At 39.3% G+C, this 17,436-nt stretch overlaps 1 protein-coding gene across 2 annotated transcripts in view; it reads left to right on the forward strand.

Moving 5' to 3' along the window:
• The first annotated feature begins 2,205 nt into the window (after positions 1–2,205).
• Positions 2,206–17,436, forward strand: part of LOC136347069 (protein qui-1) — a 124,381-nt gene continuing 109,150 nt past the window's right edge. Inside the window, exon 1 of one of the 2 annotated variants that reach the window (XM_066296714.1) lies at positions 2,206–2,281. The gene's annotated coding sequence lies outside the window, so the exon portion shown is untranslated. Of the gene's footprint in view, positions 2,282–4,798; positions 4,850–17,436 lie in introns of those variants that run through there. The other variant, XM_066296715.1, reaches the window with a different exon arrangement.

The raw sequence follows: 17,436 nt of genomic DNA on the forward strand, positions 1-17,436 counted from the left end.
TAGATGGCGCGTTATGACAGTTTGGCTTTGTCTGACTTGCGCTAACATTTTTATGGAATAGCGGCGCATGTTAGTTGCGTTTCAGTTGTCGCAGACGTAACGTCGCACGTTTTCGAGAGACCTGTCACAATTTGAAAACGTACGCATTTTCCATTTAAAATTTCAAGCAATTATTTTTAACAAAACCCGGTTTATTATGTTCTCATACGAGGGAGTATCAAATATAAACGGGACTGATTTTTTCTTCAATTACGGAGCGATCCGCGGTCTCAGAGGAGTTGATGCGCAGATGGCCTGTACTGTTAGGGAAAGGGGATAACCGACCGCAATTCGCTCGTTTGCCTTTAGCGAGCAAGGAAGCCACGAGCGAGACAGAATTGCATGTTTCTGCGGAACAACGGATTGTAATTAAGTCTTTGGCCAAGGAGGGGGTAAATGCAACCGAAATTTTGCGAAAATTACAGGTACAGTTCGGGGATAACACCCTGTCGAGAACCCGTGCGTTTGCATGGCAAAAAAAATATCACGGAGAGCGCGAGAACGAAAGCCAACCTCGCCGCCCAAGGGCCGAAGTTAACATTGAGGCGATCAGAAATTTTATAGAGGAAAATTGGCGTATAACTCTCTGGAAAATCGTCGAGAAACTGAACATTAGTCATGGAAGCGTTCCCTAAATGGTGACAGATGACTTAAAAATGCGTGAAGTGTCCGCTGGATGGGTTATTGGAGAATCGGATACATTACGCTGGGAAACTCCGGAACATTCGTCATACAGTCCCGACTCGTCCTCTTGTGACTTTCACGTTTTTGGAGCTCTCAAAGAAGCGCCCGGGGCCAACGTTTCGACGACAACGACGTGGTTGAAGCTTTTGTACCCCAATGGCTACAGAAACGTCCGAAGAGTTCCTATGATAACGGAATAAAGAAGCTCCCGATTTGATGGGAAAATGCATTTCTGGGGAGAGAAACTATGTAAAAAAGTGATATATGTTTGTTTCTCACGTTAATTAAATAGAGCCGGGATTTGTCAGAAAAAAAATGTCGTTTATATTTGATACGCCCTCGTACTGTACGTGGGTGCGGTTTTAAATTTAAAGTCAGTACAATCTATAACTCATGAGCGTTTGATAACTGAGCGCTCGGGAAATGGAGGCGACGATGTGTATGCCGTTACGGACGAAACGGTAGTCAGAACTCGAAAATCTGGGTCCATCTACGTGCCTGAGCAGTAGATGACAATGATCAGGCGGGCGAAAAAGACGGGGAAACCACTTCTTGCGAGTCACAAAGATGTCTTCGAAGTCAAGGATATTTCTTCTCGAGACTGGCATGAAAACTGTTTTCAAAAGCGAACAGGGTGAGACAATTAAAATTAGCTAGTTAAAAATGTTTATGGTAATGAAAAATTCGCCTGGAGTGCTACTTCACAAAGCCTCATACGAGGAAAAGGAATATTCACAAGTCATCATTTTAAATTTTAAGGGCCGAAAAAGTAGATTTTTCCTCATTGAAGTTGAAGAATGCTGACAGCACAAAAGTCGGCCTTGCAGGAAAAACTCTTTATTAACGCTGTTTAATGAACAACATGAAAAACGGACGATCCCAACGTGTTATTTGGATTTTTCTAGTAGACCAGATTTACACATGCAACTTTCATGATTCGATCCCTGAATCTAAATATTTTCATTTTTTCGGCTAAAATTTAAATAAGTAAAAGTTTATTTTCGACCGTAAGTTGCAAGATTATTTTATTTTGCGTCAAAAGGTCGAATCAAAAACTTCGAGGGAATTTTATGAAAAAACTGATACAAATGCCAGTCGCGGGGAAGGAGACGGGGGAGAGGTACTCCCTGTCTGTTGCGCTTACGTTAAAAATGTATTTTAATTCAAGTGATACGACGCTGTCTTGAGATTATAAAAGATTTCACTTCTCACTGTTTGTGCCAAACGAAATTGTAATTAAAAGTGTCAATTTCAAAATCTCATCCCCGCGAATGAGTAATTTTTGACCCGTAGCAGTGCCCTTCCGAACCAACGATGTAACGGACGTTACAGTGCCGAAACCGAACCCTCAAACAATTTTTTGAGTATTTGGGTTCTAAAGTAAATTATGGTTTGAGACCTAGTTCCTCCCGCGCTAAGGGTGCGCAGGATCAATGTTCGCCTCCGGGACACTGTATGATCCCGTCTCTTGATTCCTATCCAGTTTGCCAGTTTTATCGCATATACCGTAATGTTCGTGAGTGCTCAGGCTTTGAAACATCGCAACGCGCGGTTACAGGTATATATTTTGATATTTTATTAAAAAGGTCTCGAATTTATCTTCGAAGGCCTTTACTAAGGGAAAATGCAGGCAATTTCCTGAGGGCCTCCAGACCTCACGCATTTCGCCTGGGTATGACACATTGCTCATCTATCAAAGTGAACAAAACCAACAGACAATTTTCGAATCTTTTGCTGAGTACACGGGAAATATGTAGATAAATTTTCCTGTGTGATTTATCGAAAGAAAACGACCATGAAAAATAAAAACAAATAATTTTTCGATATATTTCCGAATTTATTGGATGTTTCGTGTTTTCTTATAATTTATACTGGCCATTGTTTATTTGGAGCTTAATGTGTTATATTTCTCAGAAGTGTCGGAAACCCAAACGAAACAATCAAACGATATTGTTGGAAATATGAACCTATAAAAACAAGCTGTCGATTTAAAGTTAAAGTGCGCATATGGAAATTAGATTAGTGAACTTACGCGTATATACATATATGCGTACGTACAGGGTGTCCATTTAACAGCCTCTCGCACTTCCACGAGTTTATCGAGTGATTCAGTTAAATAATCAATTATGGGGATGTGCACGAAGCTGATCACGGTAAATTTTCAAATTAGGGGCCTCCCTACAGGGTTTGCCAGAAAGGCGAGGCGCCATTAAGTTTTTTCGTAACGGAACCACCTTCGTTCCTTTCACGTGATCAAATCCTGCTGGTGCCTATGTCCTTTTGCCCTGGCTGCAGTGCCTAAAAAAATTAATATCGCAGTTGGTTTCAGTTAGATCTCAATCATTTTCGGACGGATTCTCCCATAAAATCACCTTAGCTTGCAGGAACACTCGTTTAGCCAAAAACACATACGGGATGTTCACGACAACAGCTTTAAATTTCGCCCATTCCAATTCGATTTTCTTGATTTTTTTCAAACGCGATGGCTCATTTTCGACGACGGGAAACAAAAGAAAATGACATTTTCTTCATTTCTTTATAAAATAATATCATACTCATCTTCAACGTTAATGGAACTATGAATTATCGCGGGAAAACCTGCGTTCATCGCAAAGTCCCTGCATGTTTAGCATGCATTGGCGTAGTTTTTACTTTTTTTTTTTGCTTGAAATTTCGATAGTCCATTTACGGTTTCCTGTTCCTTCGAAACCTCTTTGTTTTGAAACTGGTCATCGCAACGAAGCACTCTCAACAAGAACTTATTAGCATGATTTATGTAATTGGTTCATGTGATGGAAATTGTTTATCACATTCCGACACAACGATTTTCTAATGGAGGACATTCTAATATAAGGAGCCCAGAACGTCTAAAGGAGCGCTTTGAACGGAGGGGAAATGTTAATTACGAAATGAAAAGTTGAAAGAAGAGGGCCTCGGGGGAAGAACGTGAACTACGCATCACTTTCCCAGCAGTAGAACCCAAAAATTAGTGTAAGTGAAATTAGTCAGGAGGTGAAGCTGCTCCCGACACTTACGGTAAACAACATCGAAACCATGGCAACGCGTGCTAAGCACTTAAGTACTTAGCCATGAATGCAGGTTTTCCCGAAATAATTAACAATTCCATTAACATTCAAGATAAACATTAAATTATTTTATAACAACGGGCAAACAAAGTCTTCAGTTCTACGTCACAAAAAATGCGCCATTCTGTTGGAAGAAACCAAGGAGGTTGAAGTTGAAAAGGTGCATGTTAGCGTTGCTATTGTGAACGCCCTGTATGTACTTTTGGAAAAGGGAGTAGTTCCGCCTCCCAAGAGGATTCTACGCCGGAGTCCATCCTGAAATGATTAAAATCTAACTTAACTGCGATATTTTTTTTTTCAAGGCCCTGCGACCACCTGAAATTGCTTTCGAGATGTCATAGCTTCGGATAACTGCACTTTAGAGTTAAAAAAAAGCGAAGACCTGACACAGAGCACCACAGGAACGCTCTATCGCGTTGAAACAATTCGGATGGTCTCATTAAAAAAAAAAAAAAAAAATGACAGTTTAGGACGGCGCGCTTCTATGGGACACCCTGTAGGACTCTCACCTGTCTTAAAATTCACCTTCGTTAGCCCCATTTACGTCTCCATAATTGATTTTTTTTTTTTTATCAAAGTGCAAACAACTTGTAGGGTTCGAAGGGCCGTCAAATGAACATCCTGTACGCGCTATGTGGGTGCGTATAAGGACGTAGTGAAAAATCTGAATTTGCTAGTGTAAATAGTGAAATTTCCCTGGATTTTTTGAAAAGCCATTTAGATCGTTTCCTCTCTTGAAAGCGTTCATTATAAATCGTCGGTGCCGAAATAAAATTAACTGAAATTCACATGTAGGTACGCCGTTCCCATGTTTATTAAATCTAAATATGATATTTGGCGTTGTTAGCAGCGGAGTAATTTGATTTGCACCTGATCGCTATGTATCCTTCAAATGCCCCCTTCTTGTAAACATTTAATTATTTTAAATCGGCATTTTCCTTATCCCGAAATTCTATCAACGGTCAGATTAACGTAACACAGTTGCTCCGTTTCTGTTGCCACTCCGCCCATTGAGATGTCTTCTAATGACCAAACTCGAGGTAAATATGAGGCAGGTAGTTGTTTCGTTATTTATTTTCTCGGTTTACCTTTTTAGTGCCAATTAAATAAACTTTTGCCATGCACACGACGTTCTATACAGGGCGTCCAACGAATGTGGGCCGCTATCCGCACCTTGGTAACTGTGACTGGGAAGAAGTTGAAACGTGGGCGTCACCCTGAAGTGGGGGTGATCCACTGATTAAAAATATTTTCGTGAAAATGCCACTTCCGGTTACGCCGAAAATGAGTGTCAACTTGCTTATTTGAAATGGAAAACCCCATATACGGGGTGGGGCACCGAGAGCGCCCCGTGGTGTTACGTCCTTATTAATAGTTTGATCGAAAATTGCTTTTAGAGGTGTATGTAGGACCCTGCAAGGTACATTTTAAAAATATTTTCATTTATACAGGGTGTATGTAAAAAAAGATACATCTCAAACGTATGTTTTTTTTTTTAATGGAACACCCTATATTTTATTGCATATTTGGAATTATAAGAAGGAAATAGTACAAGTTTGTATAACGCACATTGGGTCTGAAACAATCGGTTTTTTGAAAAATTAAAAAAAATACAAAAATGCAAGAGTTGAGAACATTTTTTTCTGCTAGGTGAAATGAGCTGTTTCGCTATTATTTCTTTACTATTGCTTCTTAAGTACAAACTAATCTTCAGACTAGAATGAATTATTTACTAAAATGATATACAGGGTAAGCAAAAATAGTGGTCGAATTTTACTCCCTTATAATTTAGCATGACTTTCTCATTTCAAATGGAATATATACATTTTTACGTACTGCTTAGAATCACTAATTAATTCCCTTTCAATTGATACTATAGCGTTCCATACCTATTTTTTTACCGATTTTCCATAATATGAAATTTTATTTAATTTTCAATAACAACATTAAATAATTCAAATTATTTTCAGGTTATGCCTTGGTAAATTTTTAATTTTTTTGGAAATCTGTTAAACTGTAAAAAATTCTTTTAAAATTCGTCCTCTATAATTGGCTTCCTTTAATAACCATAGCAACCAATCCAAGGCATTTCGAAACATACGAAAAATAAGTACTACTTTCGATTCAATCGTCTACATCTAAATCTAACCGTTTTCATTTTATTTAAGAAAAACACTTTTCAACGTTCAGCACTTAACAATTCATTTTCAATAACGTCTAGAGTTACCAGATGGCGCAACAATCGTCGACAATAGGCTCCTTTCTTCTGCAAGACGTTTTGACAGATCCGCTCGTTTCAAAGTGATCCATTGTGCGTTTGAGGATTTTTCGCGATGGCTTCGATTCGTCTGGATATCGAACACCAAATGTATGACGTGTTCTGGTTAATGCTTTGTTGTATTCACGGTAAATAATAAACATAATGAGATCATATTCGTTCGAATCACTTGCGAGTGCCGCCATACTTAGATTCTGGCGAGTAGCGCCACCTAGTAACTCTAGACGTTACAAACTACTTAGCCATTTTCGAACGAGTAGGAGATGCATTCACGGCTGGAACCCAAATATTTTTTTTGGAAAATTTTGAATGTCTCGAAAACCGTAAAAATTTGGTTTAAAACCCTACACACGAGAAAAATTCATAATGTTCCACAGAATCGAAATTTGTTATAATATATAGGGTGTTCCATTTAAAATAAGCGAGTCGACATTCATTTCCGGTGTAACCGGAAGTGGTATTTTCATGAGAATACTTTGAACCAGTAGATCACCTCCACTTAAGTATAATGCCCGAGTTTCAACTTTTTCTAGTCGTAGTTTTCAAGGTGCGGATAGCGGCCCGCATTCGTTGGACTCCCTGTATTGGTAGCGAGTTTTTATCGCATGCATTTTACAAACCACGTTTCTATATACCAACCGGAAGTTTTCTCGTCAGTCTTAAACTTGAGGCTAACACTTCTTCACTGCCAAAATATAATGAATGTTTCAGGTAAAACTGAAAGATGTGAGGCTTATTTATAAGGTCATCGGGATAAAATATGGCTTTCGCAAACGTAAAGGGAATTATTGGTGTTGACGAAAAATATTGTCTGTTAGTTCAGCGGCACTAAAGGCTAAATTAATTGCGTGGTGTGTGCAGAAATATGACTTTAATGCCCATTCAGACAGAAAGGAATTCCAAAAGGATAAACTACAGACTAATCACTGATAATGACCTGGCTATGCGTTTTTAAGAAACCGCCACAAGCGCGCTGGGCGACTACTCAAACGTTTTCAATCACCAGTTAAGTAGCTACATACAGGGTGTCCTAGGGAAATGTATTCATCCCGAATATCTTGTCGGTGGTTTGTTGAAAAAAAAAAAAAACGAGAAAATACGGCAACTTCGTTAAGAAGGGGGGCATCATTTGGCGAAAAAGTTGTTTTCGACATGTCATCCCCCCACTCCTAGAGACCGCCCTTTTGAAATTTTAAAATTGGAAGAGGGGTTGTGTTATACATCGTTTGAAAGATAATTTTATTCTCTACATGGTCAAGCCTTCATTTTTCTACGTCAGTCTTGTAGAAAATGAGCAAACGTCAAAGATCTGGATGTTAATCGCGAATATGGGCCGTTTCCAGCGGTAGAGGGATGATGTATCGAAAACCACTTTTCGACCAACTAAAGTGCCCCTTCCTATAAAGTTACCATGTTTTGACGTTTTTTTTTTAATAAACGAGAGAGAAGATATTTCGAGAGGACATTTCCCTGGAATACCTCAACTCCTTTCCTGGAACACCTCAACTCCTAACCTGGAACACCTCAACTCCCTCCCTGGAACACCTCAACTCCTTCCCTGAAACACCTCAACTCCCTCCCTGGAACACCTCAACTCCTTCCCTGGAAGTTTGAATTCGTGGTGCAGAAGGTCTCAAAAAGTTACAGTTTTTTCCCGAATTTAAGTATTCCGAGCCACTGGGACTTATTTTAGCCCCCAAGACTCGTTTTGCTAAGTAACTAGGTGATTGCGTAACTTTGCTAACGCACGCAAAACTGCATTTCTCATAGTTTGTGAGGCCTCAACGGTGGTGGCCTCGAAATTTATACCTCATACATAGTAAAAACTGTTTCCAGTGTTACACGTGCAAATAACCTGAACGAGCTTCAACACATCTAAATAGTAATATTCAGTTTCAGAATAATATTTTTGAAGGAATTCGAGAGAGAGCTGGAGGTGCAATATGATATACTGGGTAATATAGAAAACACCCCGTAAAAATGGTTTTGTTTAAATAATTTTTGGTATGCCTATTTGCATATGAGAACGCAAAAAACGATAAAATTTTCAGCCATATTTATTAAGGTATTTACGAGTTATCAGGAATTTTAGTTTTTTTTTTCATTATAAAAATTGCAATAAAACATCAACAATGTGACTGCAAAATATCATTTATTGCTGTATAGTGCGCTTAGAGAGTGCTTTTAGATTAATCAAATATGCCTAGATGCAAAATGCAGCTAAATTTTCATCAATTGAGCGAGTTTGAGAGAGCTCGTGTGGTGGATCCACGAGAGGCTCATCGGTCATTTAGGGAAATCGCCACTAGCGATGGATTACCGTGACGTAGTGATATGTGGTCAGGCATGGTTCCAAGAAGAGCAAACAGGCAGAAGGAGAGGTACTGGACAATTCCGAAGAACTACAGAACGCCTAGGTAGCCACCTTCGAATCGTGCCCCTAGGAGAGAGTCTCGTCTCGTCGAGGACGCTGGTGGATCAGTGGTTTGCTGAGCACGGAAGGCCCATTGAGACTCGAACCATTTATCGTCGGATAAGAAGTTTTGAACTGATTTCCTACCGTCCCCATCTTGTATTATCCCCCACCTGGAGTCATCGTCAAAACAGACTGCAGTGACACAGTAAACGGATACGTTGGAATCTGGAATGGGATAATGTCACGTGAAGTGACGAATGCCAATTTGGTTTGGGTATGCATGATGGCCGGAAAAGAGCAAGAAGAAGACGAGATTCTCAGTTTACGATACAGAGGTGCGTCCATCAGACAGTTGGGGCCATGGTTTGGGGCATATGGTAGCAGGCCACCTTCACTTTTCATTAGAGACGGCATGATAGCCCAACGATACATCCAAGAAATCCTGGAACCTCATCTCGTACCTTACTTGGGAAGTCCTGTTCATTCAGTTTTCCAGGAAGACGATGCACGGCCACACGTGGCTAGACTGCCTATGGACTTGTTTCCACAAAACTCGATCGATTTGCTACCTTGACCACCTCGATCTCCAGACCTCTAACCGATTAAACATGTATGGCATATCGAGGGTAGAAGGTTGCATAATTCACCCTATCTCCCACAAACCCTAGCGGCGTTATGTCATGCTGTCCAGTCGGCCTGCAATGAGATCCCCCAAGGGGACATCAATCACCTCATTAGATCCATGCCTAGACGTATACAGGAATGTGTAAGACACCGCGAAGGATCTACATGTTAAAAATTTTGTTTTTGTTTTTAATAACTCAATTTGTTCAATTTTCAATGAAGTATTTGTTTAAGCGTAAGAAACACGCACACCAAAAATTATTACATTTTTACGGGGTGTTCATTTTTCTATGTCACGCAGTATACATACATTGGTCGAACTTACTGACTTTTATTGGTACTGTCGGTACTTCACGGGAGCAACTTTGAATGGTCTGAACTAGGGGCAGGTGCGCAAGAGGGGATGTGAGTTAGAGTGATCGCGTCGAATGAATGGTTTTGAACAGTTCGCTTTAATTGACCTTTTCTGACCGCACGAATACGCATTGGACAACGAAGTTTTTTCATTGGTATAAATATACGCGAAAACTCTAAATTCATCATTACAATGCATATGCATGGTTATACATGGCCAGGGCATATTCCTGATTTCATATGCAACATATTTACATGAACGTGAATATGTTTGGACACCAGACGAATTTTGATGTTGAGCAGAAATTCCGGATATTTCAATTGAACATTATAACATTACGTACATATTTAAGGGTTGATTGTAGTTCGCTACCTCAGTTACCAAACAATGACTAGATGACTAAAAAGCCAGAAGATTGGTAGGCTTATGACGTTTGAGTACAACGCATCTGAGCTTACCTATCCTTTTCGGACTTAAACTCACATTAAAACGTATTTATTACGACCACATGTGTGTTTTGTTCTATTAATTGTGCTATTAAAAACAAAATAGAATCGAAAACAAACGAAAACACAATGCTTTTTTGCAACGAATTAACGTGTCATTAACGCACAGTCCCAAAACCACGAACTGAGATGAGACGGGCCTCGGTCCGCTCGCTCTTCCCCCCTTTGTTCTTCCATTTTAGTTGATAAACGCACACTTACGGCTTTTATTCCTTGAATGGTGATTCCTTTAGTGCATATAACCACCGTCACGTGTCTACTCTAGTGTTGGACATTTGATGTCCCATTGAATGCCGATACTACATTAATGATCCCTCACGACTTTACAGACTCTCATCGATGAGCTAAGGCAAAACAGTTTCGTCTCACTCCATAACGTACGTAAACCTTATGTGACCAACATTCGGCAGAGATGAGGTTTCCACACTCGCTACATCTACAATCATGATTTTCATTTCTGCTCATGTTTCATTAAACTTACGCGTATGATTATTGTCCCGCAACGGTTGAAAGTTTCGTTGCATACGAGGTGGCGCGAATTCATCAAAAATATCTGATTCAGAAGGAGCCCGCTCGTTTCCAACAAACACCAGCAATTTGGGCGGCCACAGTGTACAATATTCAAATAGCGATCTGAAATGATAGACAGTGAAACCGCTCACAAGCGGACACCGTTAGGTCCAGCCTTTTTTTCTCCGCTTGTGGGAAGGGCGGAAGTAAAAAATCAAAAATGCAGCTGCATATTTTTTTTTAATGATTTTATGGGAAACTAAACCAGGCTAAAATCCCATTCAACATAATAGGTTGCTTAGAGTGAAATAAACCTGAAATCTCTGGTTTTTTCGTCGTTTTTCGTTGTCACTTAAGTGAACAACTTTGAATTTTTTCCACGTTTTTAAGATTTTGAAATGCCACAAAATCTTGCTCTAGAAACATTTCCTAGGTTTATAGATTTCCCTCCTCTATAAAAAAAAAAGAAAAAAAAAAGAAAAAAAGAAAAAAAAGAAAAAAAAAAGAAAAAAAAAAGAAAAAAAAAGAAAAAAAAGAAAAAAAAGAAAAAAAGGAAAAAAGAAACATTTCCTGAGTCTTCTGTCGCTTTCACTGCCTCACTACAGGATTTTACGGAAGAGATTCCAGTGATTACGACTCCTTTCACATCATTTTCTTGCACATCTTGCTCACGCTCGCAATCAATACTGCATTGTTCGTCTGTAGAAATGATTTCGTCTGAATTTGCCTATTCTCACAGTCCCGCAGTGCTACGGACTCATTTGCAATTTCTTATGAGATGCGTCGAAAGCGACAAAGGCAGGTAGTCTTCCTGTTCGTATTCTTCTTCGGATGCAGGCAAAGAACCTTAATTTGTCTTGAATCCAGCTTTGGCTAAACAGTTTTTAATAGTGGCTTGGGAAGCATTATTCCAAGCCGTACGTATAAAATGCGAAGCTTCCAAAATATTTATAGATTCAGCCAATCCTGGATCCAAAGCAGCATCTACTTTAGCTAAAATATGTTTTAAAACGAAGTCTCGATAAAAGAATTTTACGTTTTTTATTACGTCTAAGGCTGACACTTCCAGGTACAATTAGGAGCTAAAAAATGTTTTTTTTTTTTACATTAAGATTCCGAGGATGTGAACCGGCATTATCCAGAAATAAAAGTATTTTTCTATTCTGGATCCTCATTCTTGTGTCCTTATCTGAAAGCCATTCCTTCATTATATTACGGGTCATCCGTGCTTTGAAGTTTGACTTCCACGTAGCCGGCAAGTCTTTGATAGGAATATTTTTAAGTGCGCGTGGATGGACAGCCTTTCTGATAACCAATAGCATTTTTTTTCCTCCAGTCACGGAATAAGGAAATTCTCCGCCAAGGAATAAAATGGCGAGTCCCGTTTCTGACACTTTGTCACCGACGCATTTTTCATATTTAAGTGTCAAGCAGTGGCAGATTTAGTCAGAACTCCATGACATCTTGGTGGTTCACGTCTGCCGACTTCCCAGACATGAATTTAGCTCTTGTATCGTGCCTTCTTGTCCATTTTTGCAGCTAACCATCAGAAGCACTAAATCGTTCGTATTTTAACCTGCAGGCTATTTCCTGAGCTTTGCCTTTCAGCAGTGGTCCTGATATTGCTGCGTTCTGAGTTCTTATTCGAGAGAACCAATCCAGACATTCTTTATCAATTTTCTGATCAACCCATGAAGTCTTTGCCCTAAATTATCACCAGATTGCCACGTTTTACGAAATTTCTATTTTTTTTTTTGTAAAATAGAAAAAAATTTGCTGCCTGGAATTTTTCAATTTTAAACCTTAAAAAAAAAATAAAGAAAAAAACGCCTTCAACGAGATTTTCGTTATTAACTGACTTCTCTGCTAACTTTCCCGCACATAAATTATCTTTTTCAGCGATATGTACAAATTCTACTTCTTCTTTTAGAGCCGTAAACCTTCTTTAGGAGGTGCCATGATGTGCTCCGTTTCTTGCAACGCAACGCAATAAAAACTAGAGTCGCGTTCGCTAAGAACCAAATAAAGGGGAAGCCCCGACGTTCATTTTTGCGGCAAACAACGTAACCAACATGACGTGTATTTTATTTTTGGACGGTCTTCAGAGTTTCACATCCGTTTGTGGGAGGTTTTTGTTGCTGCGGCAAACTGTTAGTGTCCGCGTCCGTTCGATAGAGGTGTCCGCTCATGGGAGCCTCGTTTACGTAGGAAAAGAGTTCGAACTTCGCGGTTTCTAGGAAATTGCACGGTCGAGGCAGGTGTCCGCTTGTGAAAAGTGTCCGTAAAGAGAGGTTTCACTGCATCTAGCTCATAATATCTTTATTGGCATTACTTGTCCAGATAACATGTTTTCGTTATTTCAGTTAGCTAGCAGCAATTGAAAAAGGGGAAGAAAGAAGTACGGTACGAACTTGTTTGTCGGTTCTCGCATGCAATGGACGTTTCTCAATCGATCTATCTAAGCACTTTAGTGCAAATATGCCGGCATTGTAGGCTCCTACTATAGTAGGCCGTTCAGCAGCGATGTGCTCAGTATCTGTTTCTGATCATGTGGTACGCGACCGTTCTGACTTCAGACGACATTTCCAATTTCCAAAGCCCAGAGGTCCCCAGTCAAACCGTTTGACCAAAACAATTTTTCTTTTGCGCTTTTCGAATTTTCCTAACCTAAACAAATCCTCACTTTTTCAACTCATTATCTGTTGACAAAACTGCATCTTCCGAAATTCGGTTGGTCATCGTTGTGTCAATCAAGAAAACCTCTATGGGAAATGTGGCATCAATTAAGGGAATTGGAGTAAAATATCTGTTTGTGTAAGCAGAAACTCTGATCGGCAACGTATCAATAGGCTTCAAAACCATTCGGCCCCCTAGACGGGGTGTTTCGTGAACATCCCGACAAACTTTCAGGGGATGCAGAGCTCGCGAAAACAAATATTTAGTTCGAATAAAGTTAGGTAAGAAATCGCTTCCCTTCCAAGGTACTGAGTGTTCAATGTCGTATTATTTTTAACATTTTTCAATATGTCAAAAACGGTTCTGGACAAGGACGTGAACTTCGGGACACGCTGTGACAGGATCAACGTGCATCTTCTGAAGCGGGCAGAATATTTCCACGCGCACTGGTGGCGCGCGTGCGTCGATTCAGTTGGATGTTTTTAGTGAAAGAATGGCACGCCACTGACTTCTTAATATCAATATATTTTTTTAATATTCCATCGATTCCCTTTAAGAGAGATTAAATTAATTTCGTTTCGTAGCGGTGGATGGCATAGAGACGAACATGCGTGGGTACGTGCCTCATTGCAAAATAATGGCCCTCGTCCAAAGTATGGTTCTGTCCAGTACTGAGTATTTACACATGTGGAAACGTTGGTTGGCCGCAAGGACGCCACTGTTGTGGGTGGAAATGTTCTGCCTACTCCAGGGCGTCCAGGTTTGTCTCGTCATAGCGTTTTCCCAGTTTCCCGTTTTTATTCCACATCGTTTTTGAAACATTTAAAAGATGTAAAAAAAGGACGAATTAAACATTCCGTGAGTCGAAAACGATGCGATTACGAACCAAACCTTAATCGATCGAAATATTTGTGTTCACGAGCTTTAAATCCTCTGGAAGTTTGTCCGTCTCTTCATAAAGCACCCTGTATGTCTTTTCAGGTGTCAAAACAAGACCCGATTTTCCTTTTCTTTCGTTGAGACAAATATGCAATGGAATACCTCCTGTTTTCGAAACCATAAAGCTCTTAACACACACCGCATCAAGTTTTCCCCGAATATGTATTGTCTCATGTGAGCTTTCCCGTGAAACGAGATCATTGTTAATGTATTTAGACTACTTTGGCTTGCTAATTTCCCCGATATCCATGTTGCATCTCATAAGCGGCATGAGTCGAAGAGAATTTATGGTGTATTAGTATCACGTTTATTTGTTCGAAAAACCTCCAGATTCTCGGTGGTTCATGCACCATCATCAACATGGAAGCACCAATAAGAAGTTCAATGTCGCTTGAAGGAGTTTAAAGGGGGCGATCTCTTGTGGAAACTTCGCATCTATTTGTAGAGGGCGCAACGCTTTCGAAAAAAATATATCGAATATACTGGGTGTTCCTTGAGGTCGTGCTAATGTTTCGGGGTGTGATTCCTCAGGTCACTTTATGAAGAAGAGTTTATATAAACACATATTTGTATCGGTTCAAATTTTTATATACAGGGTGTTGAATTTTAGCTTTTCAAACTATTATCGTTAAATTTCTTCAAAAAATCTTTAGACACTATTTCGATTTTGGTGTGTGTCAATGGGACGTACAATCTCGTATTTTCGCAAGGAACCAGGGACGTCCGTGCATAGACGTTTTCCGATATTATTCATAACGAAAGCGGTAACTCACCGGCATTTTTCCTGATTAGGCTGGTTAATGTTACGTGCAAAAGCTCCTCTACGCTTTCCTCACAGCACAGCAGAGTTATCTTGCGCTTGATTAAAACAATAAAAGTTGTCTACTCGAAGAGTTTATTATAAATTATTAATTTATATTAAATATTATATATTTTGCAAATTTATTATAAGAGACCCTTTTCATGCAGACGTGACCTGTCTACAAAAAATATATCCTTCCGAAAAAACCTCAGCGGCGTACTACTTTTCCGCAATTACCATCGGAAGACATGTATGTAGGGACGTCACTGGTTGATCATTAGAATTAATTTTCTCGTTGAAATACGGGGTTTAATGTCTTGTTTAAGCCAAAATTAAAAGTAATGTCTAAAGTACTTTCTGAGAAGTTCAAAAAATGACGATTTGAAAGGGAAAATTCCAACACCACGTTGTTAAATATCTGAGCCGTTGCGGACATACATATGTTCATATGAACCTTTCCTCATGAAATGACCTGGTGAATCGCACTTGGAAATATTAGCACCACATTAAGGAACACGCTGCATGTCGAAAGTGCACACTTGGCTGCCTAAGTTCCTATAAATTCAATTTTCTATAATTAAAGTTGCGCTAGTGGCTAATGGTCTGACGAAGAACAGTTACTCTCATCTCGAGCTTTTCTTAAGGTTCAAAAAAGGATTATCAATTGCCAGATATAATTTTATTTTTTTTTTTTTGGACAACGTCGGAAGGTGCTATGTGCTGTCCAGTGTTGATTCAGGTCAGTACACCTTAACAAAAGCAATAACGAAAACCTCATTAATTACAAAACGTACAATTGATCAAAAATCACAAAGAAAACACTTCGTCAATCTCCAATGACCTCACAATTGTGAGCGAACATATGTGGAAATTACTGCGATAATCTTTACGGTACCTTCAGTGCTGCAGGCGTTTCTACGATGCGTGCCAGTGCGGCAAAATAAAATTTAACCGCATATACCGCCATACGTCATTCTTCTGAGGTCCTTGTCTGCCATATAACTAATAGTACAGGATGTCCGGTTTTTTTGTAGCAAGATTTTGGCCACTTATTGTACGCGTAAAAGTATTATTCGTTTGCCGTATAAAATATATTCGAGAAATTCTCTATTAAGAGAATACTGGGTGTTCAAGTTTTATACATTTTTTAATTTGTCTTTCATAGCTGCCAAAATTTTTACTTAGCTCGAGTTTTGACTATAAGGTGCTCTTCAAGGTCCACATCAATAGGCGGTACTAGGTGATCGTGGAAACCTACAGGGTGATATTTTTTGGCGTTGTGACCTATTGATTTAATATGCCTGTTCAATTTAGAGACCTTTACACGCTTCGACCATGTCAGTATCTGTCATTGTTTTTCGGTTATTTGCAAAGTGTCGAAGCAATGCATGCTGCTTTTCTCATTGAGTAGATTTGGTTGGTTCCTGATGTTTCCGACATTCTAATGATGCTGTATTCTCTCACACACACTACGAGAGTGTAAACCGCACTTTCAAGAGAAGAAAAATGAAAGGTAATAGATAACATCAAATAGAGATTAAATTGAAGAGCAATAATTAATTCGATAACATAATAATTTAAACCAACATCAAATAATAACGATTACGAAATTTGTTCGAAATGATCGCCACAACGTTCTGCGCATGAGTTGGGACGTCGCCCTAAAAACCTTCTGAACACCTCTTAACTTCCGAGCAGTTATTCTAGGGGCAAAATTTCTCACTTGCCTCATAAGTTTTTGTTGGGAGTTCATAGGAGCAGAGTGCACATTTTGCTCCATAAATCCCCAAACATAAAAATGAAGAGGTGCTAGATCGTGCGATCGAGACGGCCAAGCAACTGGTCCTCTACGCCCCGTCCATATTAGTGGATGGTTTGTATTCTGCTGGTTCCTCGCGACCAGGGAATAATGTGAAGGACGTCCGTTTAGTTATGCCATTAATTTAAGCCCGCAATTTCGGTTGAGTATCTCGAAAACTGTGGGAGCCGTAGGAGGTAAATTGAGAAAATAACAAAACTTGGACAGTCTGTATTTCCTTAACAAAGCATTTCTCGAATACAGTTTATGTAGCAATTGAATGTCATTTTTGTGCGTAGAACACGTGGTTGAGATCCTGCTACGAAATATTCAGACACCCTGTTTACTAAATATGGAACAAATACCACAGATAGCGCACTTTAATTAATTTACCAAACACGTTTTAATATTGATTGGTAGTGAACCCATAATTTTATTAATCATATTTTCAAATTATTCGCGTTTAATACCCATAATTCTAAATTCCGTCGTGCCAATTTGGTTATAAAAAGACGTTAAAATACCCAAAATGGTGTTTAATTTAATACCAAATTTTACCCCTTTTTGCGGCGTTTAAGATTATCCGATTAACTAAAAATTCTAACGTTGAACTACGATCTATCAGTTTGATGCCGAAACTAATTAAACCGTGTTTACTACCATGAAATGATTCCATTACCGGCGAAATATCCATTTTTTCCCGTTCAGCCCGGCACTTGTGGC

This window comes from Euwallacea fornicatus, chromosome 26 (assembly GCF_040115645.1).
Source record: "Euwallacea fornicatus isolate EFF26 chromosome 26, ASM4011564v1, whole genome shotgun sequence".
Classification (NCBI taxonomy): domain Eukaryota; kingdom Metazoa; phylum Arthropoda; class Insecta; order Coleoptera; family Curculionidae; genus Euwallacea; species Euwallacea fornicatus.